The following is a 12500-nucleotide window of genomic DNA, read 5'->3' as shown; positions in this document are numbered from 1 at the left end:
GGCTTAAAGTGACCTGTGGCCCCCCCCTGTGGATGGATCTGGATGGGGGTGCTTGGAGCCCTTCTTGGGGTCTCCTCCAAGCCAGCCATGCCGACAATGGGCACCCAAAACCCCCCCCATGTGTGAGTGAACAGCCTCCCCAGTGTACCCATAGTGAAATCAGGCTTAAAGTGACCTGTGGCCCCCCCCTGTGGATGGATCTGGATGGGGGTGCTTGGAGCCCTTCTTGGGGTCTCCTCCAAGCCAGCCATGCCGACAATGGGCACCCAAAACCCCCCATGTGTGAGTGAACAGCCTCCCCAGTGTACCCATAGTGAAATCAGGCTTAAAGTGACCTGTGGCCCCCCCTGTGGATGGATCTGGATGGGGGTGCTTGGAGCCCTTCTTGGGGTCTCCTCCAAGCCAGCCATGCCGACAATGGGCACCCAAAACCCCCCATGTGTGAGTGAACAGCCTCCCCAGTGTACCCATAGTGAAATCAGGCCTAAAGTGACATGTGGCCCCCCCTGTGGATGGATCTGGCTGGGGGGTGCTTGGACCCCTTCTTGGGGTCTCCCTCCAAGCCAGCCATGCCGACCATGGGCACCCAAAACCCCCCATGTGTGAGTGAACAGCCTCCCCTGTGTACCCATAGTGAAATCAGGCTTAAAGTGACCTGTGCGCCCCCCTGTGGATGGATCTGGCTGTGGGGTGCTTGGACCCCTTCTTGGGGGTCTCCTCCAAGCCAGCCATGCCGACCATGGGCACCCAAAACCCCCCATGTGTGAGTGAACAGCCTCCCCAGTGTACCCATAGTGAAATCAGGCTTAAAGTGACCTGTGGCCCCCCCCTGTGGATGGATCTGGATGGGGGTGCTTGGAGCCCTTCTTGGGGTCTCCTCCAAGCCAGCCATGCCGACAATGGGCACCCAAAACCCCCATGTGTGAGTGAACAGCCTCCCCAGTGTACCCATAGTGAAATCAGGCTTAAAGTGACCTGTGGCCCCCCCCTGTGGATGGATCTGGATGGGGGTGCTTGGAGCCCTTCTTGGGGTCTCCTCCAAGCCAGCCATGCCGACAATGGGCACCCAAAACCCCCATGTGTGAGTTAACAGCCTCCCCTGGGTCCCCATAGTGAAATCAGGCCTAAAGTGACATGTGGCGCCCCCCTGTGGATGGATCCGGCTGTGGGGTCTTGGACCCCTTCTTGGGGTCTCCCCCAAGCCAGCCATGCCGACCATGGGCACCCAAAACCCCCATGTGTGAGTGAACAGCCTCCCCTGGGTCCCCATAGTGAAATCAGGCCTAAAGTGACATGTGTCGCCCCCCTGTGGATGGATCCGGCTGTGGGGTCTTGGACCCCTTCTTGGGGTCTCCCCCAAGCCAGCCATGCCGACCATGGGCACCCAAAACCCCCATGTGTGAGTGAACAGCCTCCCCTGGGTCCCCATAGTGAAATCAGGCCTAAAGTGACATGTGGCGCCCCCCTGTGGATGGATCCGGGTGTGGGGTCTTGGACCCCCTCTTGGGGTCACCCCCAAGCCGGCCAAGGGCACCCAAAACCCCCATGTGTGAGTTAAGATCATCCCCTGGTTCCCCTAGTGAAATCAGGCTTAAAATGACATGTGGCGCCCCCTGTGGATGGATCCGGGTGTGGGGTCTTGGACCCCCTCTTGGGGGTCACCCCCAAGCCGGCCAAGGGCACCCAAAACCCCCCATGTGTGAGGTAAGAGCCTCCCCTGGTTCTCCTAGTGTCCGCCGGCGGTTTTACCATATGGGGGTGTCTGACCACCACCCCAATCCGAGAAAAGTGCATCAAAATCGGCCTTCCGGGGAGCCAGGAGTCGGTCCCTGGTTCTCATAGTGTCAACCGGATGTTTTCCATATGGGGGTGTCTGACCACCACCCCAATCCGAGAAAAGTGCATCAAAATCGGCCTTCCGGGAGCCAGGAGTCGGTCCCTGGTTCTCATAGTGTCAACCGGATGTTTTCCATATGGGGGTGTCTGACCACCACCCCAATCCGAGAAAAGTGCATCAAAATCGGCCTCCGTGAGACAGGAGTCGGTCCATGGTTCTCCTGGTGTCCGCCGGCGGACATCCATATGGGGGTGTCTGACCACCACCCCAATCCGAGAAAAGTGCATCAAAATCGGCCTTCCGGGAGCCAGGAGTCGGTCCCTGGTTCTCCTGGTGTCCGCCGGCGGACATCCATATGGGGGGTGTCTGACCACCACCCCAATCCGAGAAAAAGTGCATCAAAATCGGCTTCCGGGAGCCAGGAGTCGGTCCCTGGTTCTCCTGGTGTCCGCCGGCGGACATCCATATGGGGGTGTCTGACCACCACCCCAATCCGAGAAAAGTGCATCAAAATCGGCTTCCGGGAGACAGGAGTCGGTCCATGGTTCTCCTGGTGTCCGCCGGCGGACATCCATATGGGGGTGTCTGACCACCACCCCAATCCGAGAAAAAGTGCATCAAAATCGGCTTCCGGGAGACAGGAGTCGGTCCCTGGTTCTCCTGGTGTCCGCCGGCGGACATCCATATGGGGGTGTCTGACCACCACCCCAATCCGAGAAAAAGTGCATCAAAATCGGCTTCCGGGAGACAGGAGTCGGTCCATGGTTCTCCTGGTGTCCGCCGGCGGACATCCATATGGGGGTGTCTGACCACCACCCCAATCCGAGAAAAAGTGCATCAAAATCGGCTTCCGGGAGACAGGAGTCGGTCCCTGGTTCTCCTGGTGTCCGCCGGCGGACATCCATATGGGGGGTGTCTGACCACCACCCCAATCCGAGAAAAGTGCATCAAAATCGGCTTCCGGGAGACAGGAGTCGGTCCATGGTTCTCCTGGTGTCCGCCGGCGGACATCCATATGGGGGTGTCTGACCACCACCCCAATCCGAGAAAAAGTGCATCAAAATCGGCTTCCGGGAGACAGGAGTCGGTCCCATGGTTCTCCTGGTGTCCGCCGGCGGACATCCATATGGGGGTGTCTGACCACCACCCCAATCCGAGAAAAAGTGCATCAAAATCGGCTTCCGGGAGACAGGAGTCGGTCCATGGTTCTCCTGGTGTCCGCCGGCGGACATCCATATGGGGGTGTCTGACCACCACCCCAATCCGAGAAAAGTGCATCAAAATCGGCTTCCGGGAGACAGGAGTCGGTCCATGGTTCTCCTGGTGTCCGCCGGCGGACATCCATATGGGGGTGTCTGACCACCACCCCAATCCGAGAAAAGTGCATCAAAATCGGCTTCCGGGAGACAGGAGTCGGTCCATGGTTCTCCTGGTGTCCGCCGGCGGACATCCATATGGGGGTGTCTGACCACCACCCCAATCCGAGAAAAAGTGCATCAAAATCGGCTTCCGGGAGACAGGAGTCGGTCCATGGTTCTCCTGGTGTCCGCCGGCGGACATCCATATGGGGGTGTCTGACCACCACCCCAATCCGAGAAAAGTGCATCAAAATCGGCTTCCGGGAGACAGGAGTCGGTCCATGGTTCTCCTGGTGTCCGCCGGCGGACATCCATATGGGGGTGTCTGACCACCACCCCAATCCGAGAAAAGTGCATCAAAATCGGCTTCCGGGAGACAGGAGTCGGTCCATGGTTCTCCTGGTGTCCGCCGGCGGACATCCATATGGGGGTGTCTGACCACCACCCCAATCCGAGAAAAGTGCATCAAAATCGGCTTCCGGGAGACAGGAGTCGGTCCATGGTTCTCCTGGTGTCCGCCGGCGGACATCCATATGGGGGTGTCTGACCACCACCCCAATCCGAGAAAAAGTGCATCAAAATCGGCTTCCGGGAGACAGGAGTCGGTCCCATGGTTCTCCTGGTGTCCGCCGGCGGACATCCATATGGGGGTGTCTGACCACCACCCCAATCCGAGAAAAGTGCATCAAAATCGGCTTCCGGGAGACAGGAGTCGGTCCATGGTTCTCCTGGTGTCCGCCGGCGGACATCCATATGGGGGGTGTCTGACCACCACCCCAATCCGAGAAAAGTGCATCAAAATCGGCTTCCGGGAGACAGGAGTCGGTCCCATGGTTCTCCTGGTGTCCGCCGGCGGACATCCATATGGGGGTGTCTGACCACCACCCCAATCCGAGAAAAGTGCATCAAAATCGGCTTCCGGGAGACAGGAGTCGGTCCCTGGTTCTCCTGGTGTCCGCCGGCGGACATCCATATGGGGGTGTCTGACCACCACCCCAATCCGAGAAAAGTGCATCAAAATCGGCTTCCGGGAGCCAGGAGTCGGTCCATGGTTCTCCTGGTGTCCGCCGGCGGACATCCATATGGGGGGTGTCTGACCACCACCCCAATCCGAGAAAAGTGCATCAAAATCGGCTTCCGGGAGCCAGGAGTCGGTCCCTGGTTCTCATAGTGTCAACCGGATGTTTTCCATATGGGGGTGTCTGACCACCACCCCAATCCGAGAAAAGTGCATCAAAATCGGCCTTCCGGGAGCCAGGAGTCGGTCCCTGGTTCTCCTGGTGTCCGCCGGCGGACATCCATATGGGGGTGTCTGACCACCACCCCAATCCGAGAAAAGTGCATCAAAATCGGCCTTCCGGGGAGCCAGGAGTCGGTCCATGGTTCTCCTAGTGTCAACCGGATGTTTTCCATATGGGGGTGTCTGACCACCACCCCAATCCGAGAAAAGTGCATCAAAATCGGCCTTCCGGGAGCCAGGAGTCGGTCCCTGGTTCTCCTAGTGTCAACCGGATGTTTTCCATATGGGGGTGTCTGACCACCACCCCAATCCGAGAAAAGTGCATCAAAATCGGCTTCCGGGAGCCAGGAGTCGGTCCATGGTTCTCCTGGTGTCCGCCGGCGGTTTACCATATGGGGGTGTCTGACCACCACCCCAATCCGAGAAAAGTGCATCAAAATCGGCTTCCGGGAGCCAGGAGTCGGTCCATGGTTCTCCTGGTGTCCGCCGGCGGACATCCATATGGGGGTGTCTGACCACCACCCCAATCCGAGAAAAGTGCATCAAAATCGGCCTTCCGGGAGCCAGGAGTCGGTCCCTGGTTCTCCTAGTGTCAACCGGATGTTTTCCATATGGGGGTGTCTGACCACCACCCCAATCCGAGAAAAAGTGCATCAAAATCGGCCTTCCGGGGAGCCAGGAGTCGGTCCCTGGTTCTCCTGGTGTCCGCCGGCGGACATCCATATGGGGGTGTCTGACCACCACCCCAATCCGAGAAAAGTGCATCAAAATCGGCTTCCGGGAGCCAGGAGTCGGTCCATGGTTCTCCTGGTGTCCGCCGGCGGACATCCATATGGGGGTGTCTGACCACCACCCCAATCCGAGAAAAGTGCATCAAAATCGGCTTCCGGGAGACAGGAGTCGGTCCATGGTTCTCCTGGTGTCCGCCGGCGGACATCCATATGGGGGTGTCTGACCACCACCCCAATCCGAGAAAAGTGCATCAAAATCGGCTTCCGGGAGACAGGAGTCGGTCCATGGTTCTCCTGGTGTCCGCCGGCGGACATCCATATGGGGGTGTCTGACCACCACCCCAATCCGAGAAAAGTGCATCAAAATCGGCTTCCGGGAGACAGGAGTCGGTCCATGGTTCTCCTGGTGTCCGCCGGCGGACATCCATATGGGGGTGTCTGACCACCACCCCAATCCGAGAAAAAGTGCATCAAAATCGGCTTCCGGGAGACAGGAGTCGGTCCCTGGTTCTCCTGGTGTCCGCCGGCGGACATCCATATGGGGGGTGTCTGACCACCACCCCAATCCGAGAAAAGTGCATCAAAATCGGCTTCCGGGAGACAGGAGTCGGTCCCTGGTTCTCCTAGTGTCAACCGGATGTTTTCCATATGGGGGTGTCTGACCACCACCCCAATCCGAGAAAAGTGCATCAAAATCGGCCTTCCGGGAGCCAGGAGTCGGTCCCTGGTTCTCCTGGTGTCCGCCGGCGGACATCCATATGGGGGTGTCTGACCACCACCCCAATCCGAGAAAAAGTGCATCAAAATCGGCCTTCCGGGGAGCCAGGAGTCGGTCCCTGGTTCTCCTAGTGTCAACCGGATGTTTTCCATATGGGGGGTGTCTGACCACCACCCCAATCCGAGAAAAAGTGCATCAAAATCGGCCTTCCGGGGAGCCAGGAGTCGGTCCCTGGTTCTCCTAGTGTCAACCGGATGTTTTCCATATGGGGGTGTCTGACCACCACCCCAATCCGAGAAAAGTGCATCAAAATCGGCTTCCGGGAAGCCAGGAGTCGGTCCATGGTTCTCCTGGTGTCCGCCGGCGGTTTACCATATGGGGGTGTCTGACCACCACCCCAATCCGAGAAAAGTGCATCAAAATCGGCCTCCGGGAGCCAGGAGTCGGTCCATGGTTCTCCTGGTGTCCGCCGGCGGACATCCATATGGGGGTGTCTGACCACCACCCCAATCCGAGAAAAGTGCATCAAAATCGGCCTTCCGGGAGCCAGGAGTCGGTCCCTGGTTCTCATAGTGTCAACCGGATGTTTTCCATATGGGGGTGTCTGACCACCACCCCAATCCGAGAAAAGTGCATCAAAATCGGCCTTCCGGGAGCCAGGAGTCGGTCCCTGGTTCTCCTGGTGTCCGCCGGCGGACATCCATATGGGGGTGTCTGACCACCACCCCAATCCGAGAAAAGTGCATCAAAATCGGCTTCCGGGAGACAGGAGTCGGTCCATGGTTCTCCTGGTGTCCGCCGGCGGACATCCATATGGGGGTGTCTGACCACCACCCCAATCCGAGAAAAGTGCATCAAAATCGGCTTCCGGGAGACAGGAGTCGGTCCATGGTTCTCCTGGTGTCCGCCGGCGGACATCCATATGGGGGGTGTCTGACCACCACCCCAATCCGAGAAAAGTGCATCAAAATCGGCTTCCGGGAGACAGGAGTCGGTCCATGGTTCTCCTGGTGTCCGCCGGCGGACATCCATATGGGGGGTGTCTGACCACCACCCCAATCCGAGAAAAAGTGCATCAAAATCGGCTTCCGGGAGACAGGAGTCGGTCCATGGTTCTCCTGGTGTCCGCCGGCGGACATCCATATGGGGGTGTCTGACCACCACCCCAATCCGAGAAAAGTGCATCAAAATCGGCTTCCGGGAGACAGGAGTCGGTCCCTGGTTCTCCTGGTGTCCGCCGGCGGACATCCATATGGGGGTGTCTGACCACCACCCCAATCCGAGAAAAAGTGCATCAAAATCGGCTTCCGGGAGACAGGAGTCGGTCCATGGTTCTCCTGGTGTCCGCCGGCGGACATCCATATGGGGGTGTCTGACCACCACCCCAATCCGAGAAAAAGTGCATCAAAATCGGCTTCCGGGAGACAGGAGTCGGTCCCTGGTTCTCCTGGTGTCCGCCGGCGGACATCCATATGGGGGTGTCTGACCACCACCCCAATCCGAGAAAAAGTGCATCAAAATCGGCTTCCGGGAGACAGGAGTCGGTCCATGGTTCTCCTGGTGTCCGCCGGCGGACATCCATATGGGGGTGTCTGACCACCACCCCAATCCGAGAAAAGTGCATCAAAATCGGCTTCCGGGAGACAGGAGTCGGTCCATGGTTCTCCTGGTGTCCGCCGGCGGACATCCATATGGGGGTGTCTGACCACCACCCCAATCCGAGAAAAAGTGCATCAAAATCGGCTTCCGGGAGACAGGAGTCGGTCCATGGTTCTCCTGGTGTCCGCCGGCGGACATCCATATGGGGGTGTCTGACCACCACCCCAATCCGAGAAAAGTGCATCAAAATCGGCTTCCGGGAGACAGGAGTCGGTCCATGGTTCTCCTGGTGTCCGCCGGCGGACATCCATATGGGGGTGTCTGACCACCACCCCAATCCGAGAAAAGTGCATCAAAATCGGCTTCCGGGAGACAGGAGTCGGTCCATGGTTCTCCTGGTGTCCGCCGGCGGACATCCATATGGGGGTGTCTGACCACCACCCCAATCCGAGAAAAGTGCATCAAAATCGGCTTCCGGGAGACAGGAGTCGGTCCATGGTTCTCCTGGTGTCCGCCGGCGGACATCCATATGGGGGTGTCTGACCACCACCCCAATCCGAGAAAAAGTGCATCAAAATCGGCTTCCGGGAGACAGGAGTCGGTCCATGGTTCTCCTGGTGTCCGCCGGCGGACATCCATATGGGGGTGTCTGACCACCACCCCAATCCGAGAAAAGTGCATCAAAATCGGCTTCCGGGAGACAGGAGTCGGTCCCTGGTTCTCCTGGTGTCCGCCGGCGGACATCCATATGGGGGGTGTCTGACCACCACCCCAATCCGAGAAAAGTGCATCAAAATCGGCTTCCGGGAGACAGGAGTCGGTCCATGGTTCTCCTGGTGTCCGCCGGCGGACATCCATATGGGGGTGTCTGACCACCACCCCAATCCGAGAAAAAGTGCATCAAAATCGGCTTCCGGGAGACAGGAGTCGGTCCCTGGTTCTCCTGGTGTCCGCCGGCGGACATCCATATGGGGGTGTCTGACCACCACCCCAATCCGAGAAAAGTGCATCAAAATCGGCTTCCGGGAGACAGGAGTCGGTCCCTGGTTCTCCTGGTGTCCGCCGGCGGACATCCATATGGGGGTGTCTGACCACCACCCCAATCCGAGAAAAGTGCATCAAAATCGGCTTCCGGGGAGACAGGAGTCGGTCCCTGGTTCTCCTGGTGTCCGCCGGCGGACATCCATATGGGGGTGTCTGACCACCACCCCAATCCGAGAAAAGTGCATCAAAATCGGCTTCCGGGAGACAGGAGTCGGTCCATGGTTCTCCTAGTGTCAACCGGATGTTTTCCATATGGGGGTGTCTGACCACCACCCCAATCCGAGAAAAGTGCATCAAAATCGGCCTTCCGGGAGCCAGGAGTCGGTCCCTGGTTCTCCTGGTGTCCGCCGGCGGACATCCATATGGGGGTGTCTGACCACCACCCCAATCCGAGAAAAGTGCATCAAAATCGGCCTTCCGGGAGCCAGGAGTCGGTCCATGGTTCTCCTAGTGTCAACCGGATGTTTTCCATATGGGGGTGTCTGACCACCACCCCAATCCGAGAAAAGTGCATCAAAATCGGCCTTCCGGGAGCCAGGAGTCGGTCCCTGGTTCTCCTAGTGTCAACCGGATATTTTCCATATGGGGGTGTCTGACCACCACCCCAATCCGAGAAAAGTGCATCAAAATCGGCTTCCGGGAGCCAGGAGTCGGTCCATGGTTCTCCTGGTGTCCGCCGGCGGTTTACCATATGGGGGTGTCTGACCACCACCCCAATCCGAGAAAAGTGCATCAAAATCGGCCTCCGGGAGCCAGGAGTCGGTCCATGGTTCTCCTGGTGTCCGCCGGCGGACATCCATATGGGGGGTGTCTGACCACCACCCCAATCCGAGAAAAGTGCATCAAAATCGGCCTTCCGGGAGCCAGGAGTCGGTCCCTGGTTCTCATAGTGTCAACCGGATGTTTTCCATATGGGGGGTGTCTGACCACCACCCCAATCCGAGAAAAAGTGCATCAAAATCGGCCTTCCGGGAGCCAGGAGTCGGTCCCTGGTTCTCCTGGTGTCCGCCGGCGGACATCCATATGGGGGTGTCTGACCACCACCCCAATCCGAGAAAAGTGCATCAAAATCGGCTTCCGGGAGACAGGAGTCGGTCCATGGTTCTCCTGGTGTCCGCCGGCGGACATCCATATGGGGGTGTCTGACCACCACCCCAATCCGAGAAAAAGTGCATCAAAATCGGCTTCCGGGAGACAGGAGTCGGTCCATGGTTCTCCTGGTGTCCGCCGGCGGACATCCATATGGGGGTGTCTGACCACCACCCCAATCCGAGAAAAAGTGCATCAAAATCGGCTTCCGGGAGACAGGAGTCGGTCCATGGTTCTCCTGGTGTCCGCCGGCGGACATCCATATGGGGGTGTCTGACCACCACCCCAATCCGAGAAAAGTGCATCAAAATCGGCTTCCGGGAGACAGGAGTCGGTCCATGGTTCTCCTGGTGTCCGCCGGCGGACATCCATATGGGGGTGTCTGACCACCACCCCAATCCGAGAAAAGTGCATCAAAATCGGCTTCCGGGAGACAGGAGTCGGTCCCTGGTTCTCCTGGTGTCCGCCGGCGGACATCCATATGGGGGTGTCTGACCACCACCCCAATCCGAGAAAAGTGCATCAAAATCGGCTTCCGGGAGACAGGAGTCGGTCCCTGGTTCTCATAGTGTCAACCGGATGTTTTCCATATGGGGGTGTCTGACCACCACCCCAATCCGAGAAAAGTGCATCAAAATCGGCCTTCCGGGGAGCCAGGAGTCGGTCCCTGGTTCTCCTGGTGTCCGCCGGCGGACATCCATATGGGGGTGTCTGACCACCACCCCAATCCGAGAAAAAGTGCATCAAAATCGGCCTTCCGGGGAGCCAGGAGTCGGTCCCTGGTTCTCCTAGTGTCAACCGGATATTTTCCATATGGGGGTGTCTGACCACCACCCCAATCCGAGAAAAAGTGCATCAAAATCGGCCTTCCGGGGAGCCAGGAGTCGGTCCCTGGTTCTCATAGTGTCAACCGGATGTTTTCCATATGGGGGGTGTCTGACCACCACCCCAATCCGAGAAAAAGTGCATCAAAATCGGCTTCCGGGAGCCAGGAGTCGGTCCATGGTTCTCCTGGTGTCCGCCGGCGGTTTACCATATGGGGGTGTCTGACCACCACCCCAATCCGAAAAAGTGCATCAAAATCGGCCTCCGGGAGCCAGGAGTCGGTCCATGGTTCTCCTGGTGTCCGCCGGCGGACATCCATATGGGGGTGTCTGACCACCACCCCAATCCGAGAAAAAGTGCATCAAAATCGGCCTTCCGGGAGCCAGGAGTCGGTCCCTGGTTCTCATAGTGTCAACCGGATGTTTTCCATATGGGGGTGTCTGACCACCACCCCAATCCGAGAAAAAGTGCATCAAAATCGGCCTTCCGGGAGCCAGGAGTCGGTCCCTGGTTCTCCTGGTGTCCGCCGGCGGACATCCATATGGGGGTGTCTGACCACCACCCCAATCCGAGAAAAAGTGCATCAAAATCGGCCTCCGGGAGACAGGAGTCGGTCCATGGTTCTCCTGGTGTCCGCCGGCGGACATCCATATGGGGGTGTCTGACCACCACCCCAATCCGAGAAAAGTGCATCAAAATCGGCTTCCGGGAGACAGGAGTCGGTCCATGGTTCTCCTGGTGTCCGCCGGCGGACATCCATATGGGGGTGTCTGACCACCACCCCAATCCGAGAAAAGTGCATCAAAATCGGCTTCCGGGAGACAGGAGTCGGTCCATGGTTCTCCTGGTGTCCGCCGGCGGACATCCATATGGGGGTGTCTGACCACCACCCCAATCCGAGAAAAGTGCATCAAAATCGGCTTCCGGGAGACAGGAGTCGGTCCATGGTTCTCCTGGTGTCCGCCGGCGGACATCCATATGGGGGTGTCTGACCACCACCCCAATCCGAGAAAAGTGCATCAAAATCGGCTTCCGGGAGACAGGAGTCGGTCCCTGGTTCTCCTGGTGTCCGCCGGCGGACATCCATATGGGGGTGTCTGACCACCACCCCAATCCGAGAAAAGTGCATCAAAATCGGCTTCCGGGAGACAGGAGTCGGTCCATGGTTCTCCTGGTGTCCGCCGGCGGACATCCATATGGGGGTGTCTGACCACCACCCCAATCCGAGAAAAGTGCATCAAAATCGGCCTCCGGGAGACAGGAGTCGGTCCATGGTTCTCCTGGTGTCCGCCGGCGGACATCCATATGGGGGTGTCTGACCACCACCCCAATCCGAGAAAAGTGCATCAAAATCGGCTTCCGGGAGACAGGAGTCGGTCCATGGTTCTCCTGGTGTCCGCCGGCGGACATCCATATGGGGGTGTCTGACCACCACCCCAATCCGAGAAAAGTGCATCAAAATCGGCCTCCGTGAGACAGGAGTCGGTCCATGGTTCTCCTGGTGTCCGCCGGCGGACATCCATATGGGGGTGTCTGACCCACAACCCAATCCGACCAAGTGCACCCAAATCGGCCTTGTGTGAGTCAGGAGCCGGTCTCTGGTTCTCCTATCGACCGCCGGCGGTCTACCATGTGGGGGTGTCTGACCCACAACCCAATCCGACCAAGAGCACCCATGTCGGCCTTGTGTGAGTCAGGAGCCGTTCCCCCTGGTTCTCATTTGGGTTACCAAGCACGAAGGGACATAGTGCAATTTCGGCCGATTTTTCCGATTTTTTCAAATAATGTTTAAAAATACTTCCCAATGAGCTAGAGGTCCCAAATTTGGTCTATTATCCTCTTTTATGATGAACTTCCATTACCTAAAAGGGTTTTTCTTAACTCGTATAGGAACATCAACCGTTCCGACCCCTATTTTTTTTTTTCACTTTTCTAACATAATTAAAATATAGTAAAAAATTTCCAAAAACGAATTAATTTATATATAAATGTGCGTCTATTCGTGCCCTTTTGCGCCAAAAAAACCCCCATCCTGATTGGACTTTTAGTTTTCGAATTA

The sequence above is a fragment of the Coregonus clupeaformis genome, unplaced genomic scaffold (assembly GCF_020615455.1).
Source record: "Coregonus clupeaformis isolate EN_2021a unplaced genomic scaffold, ASM2061545v1 scaf0808, whole genome shotgun sequence".
Classification (NCBI taxonomy): Eukaryota; Metazoa; Chordata; class Actinopteri; order Salmoniformes; family Salmonidae; genus Coregonus; species Coregonus clupeaformis.
Note: the sequence above shows the minus strand (reverse complement) of the source record.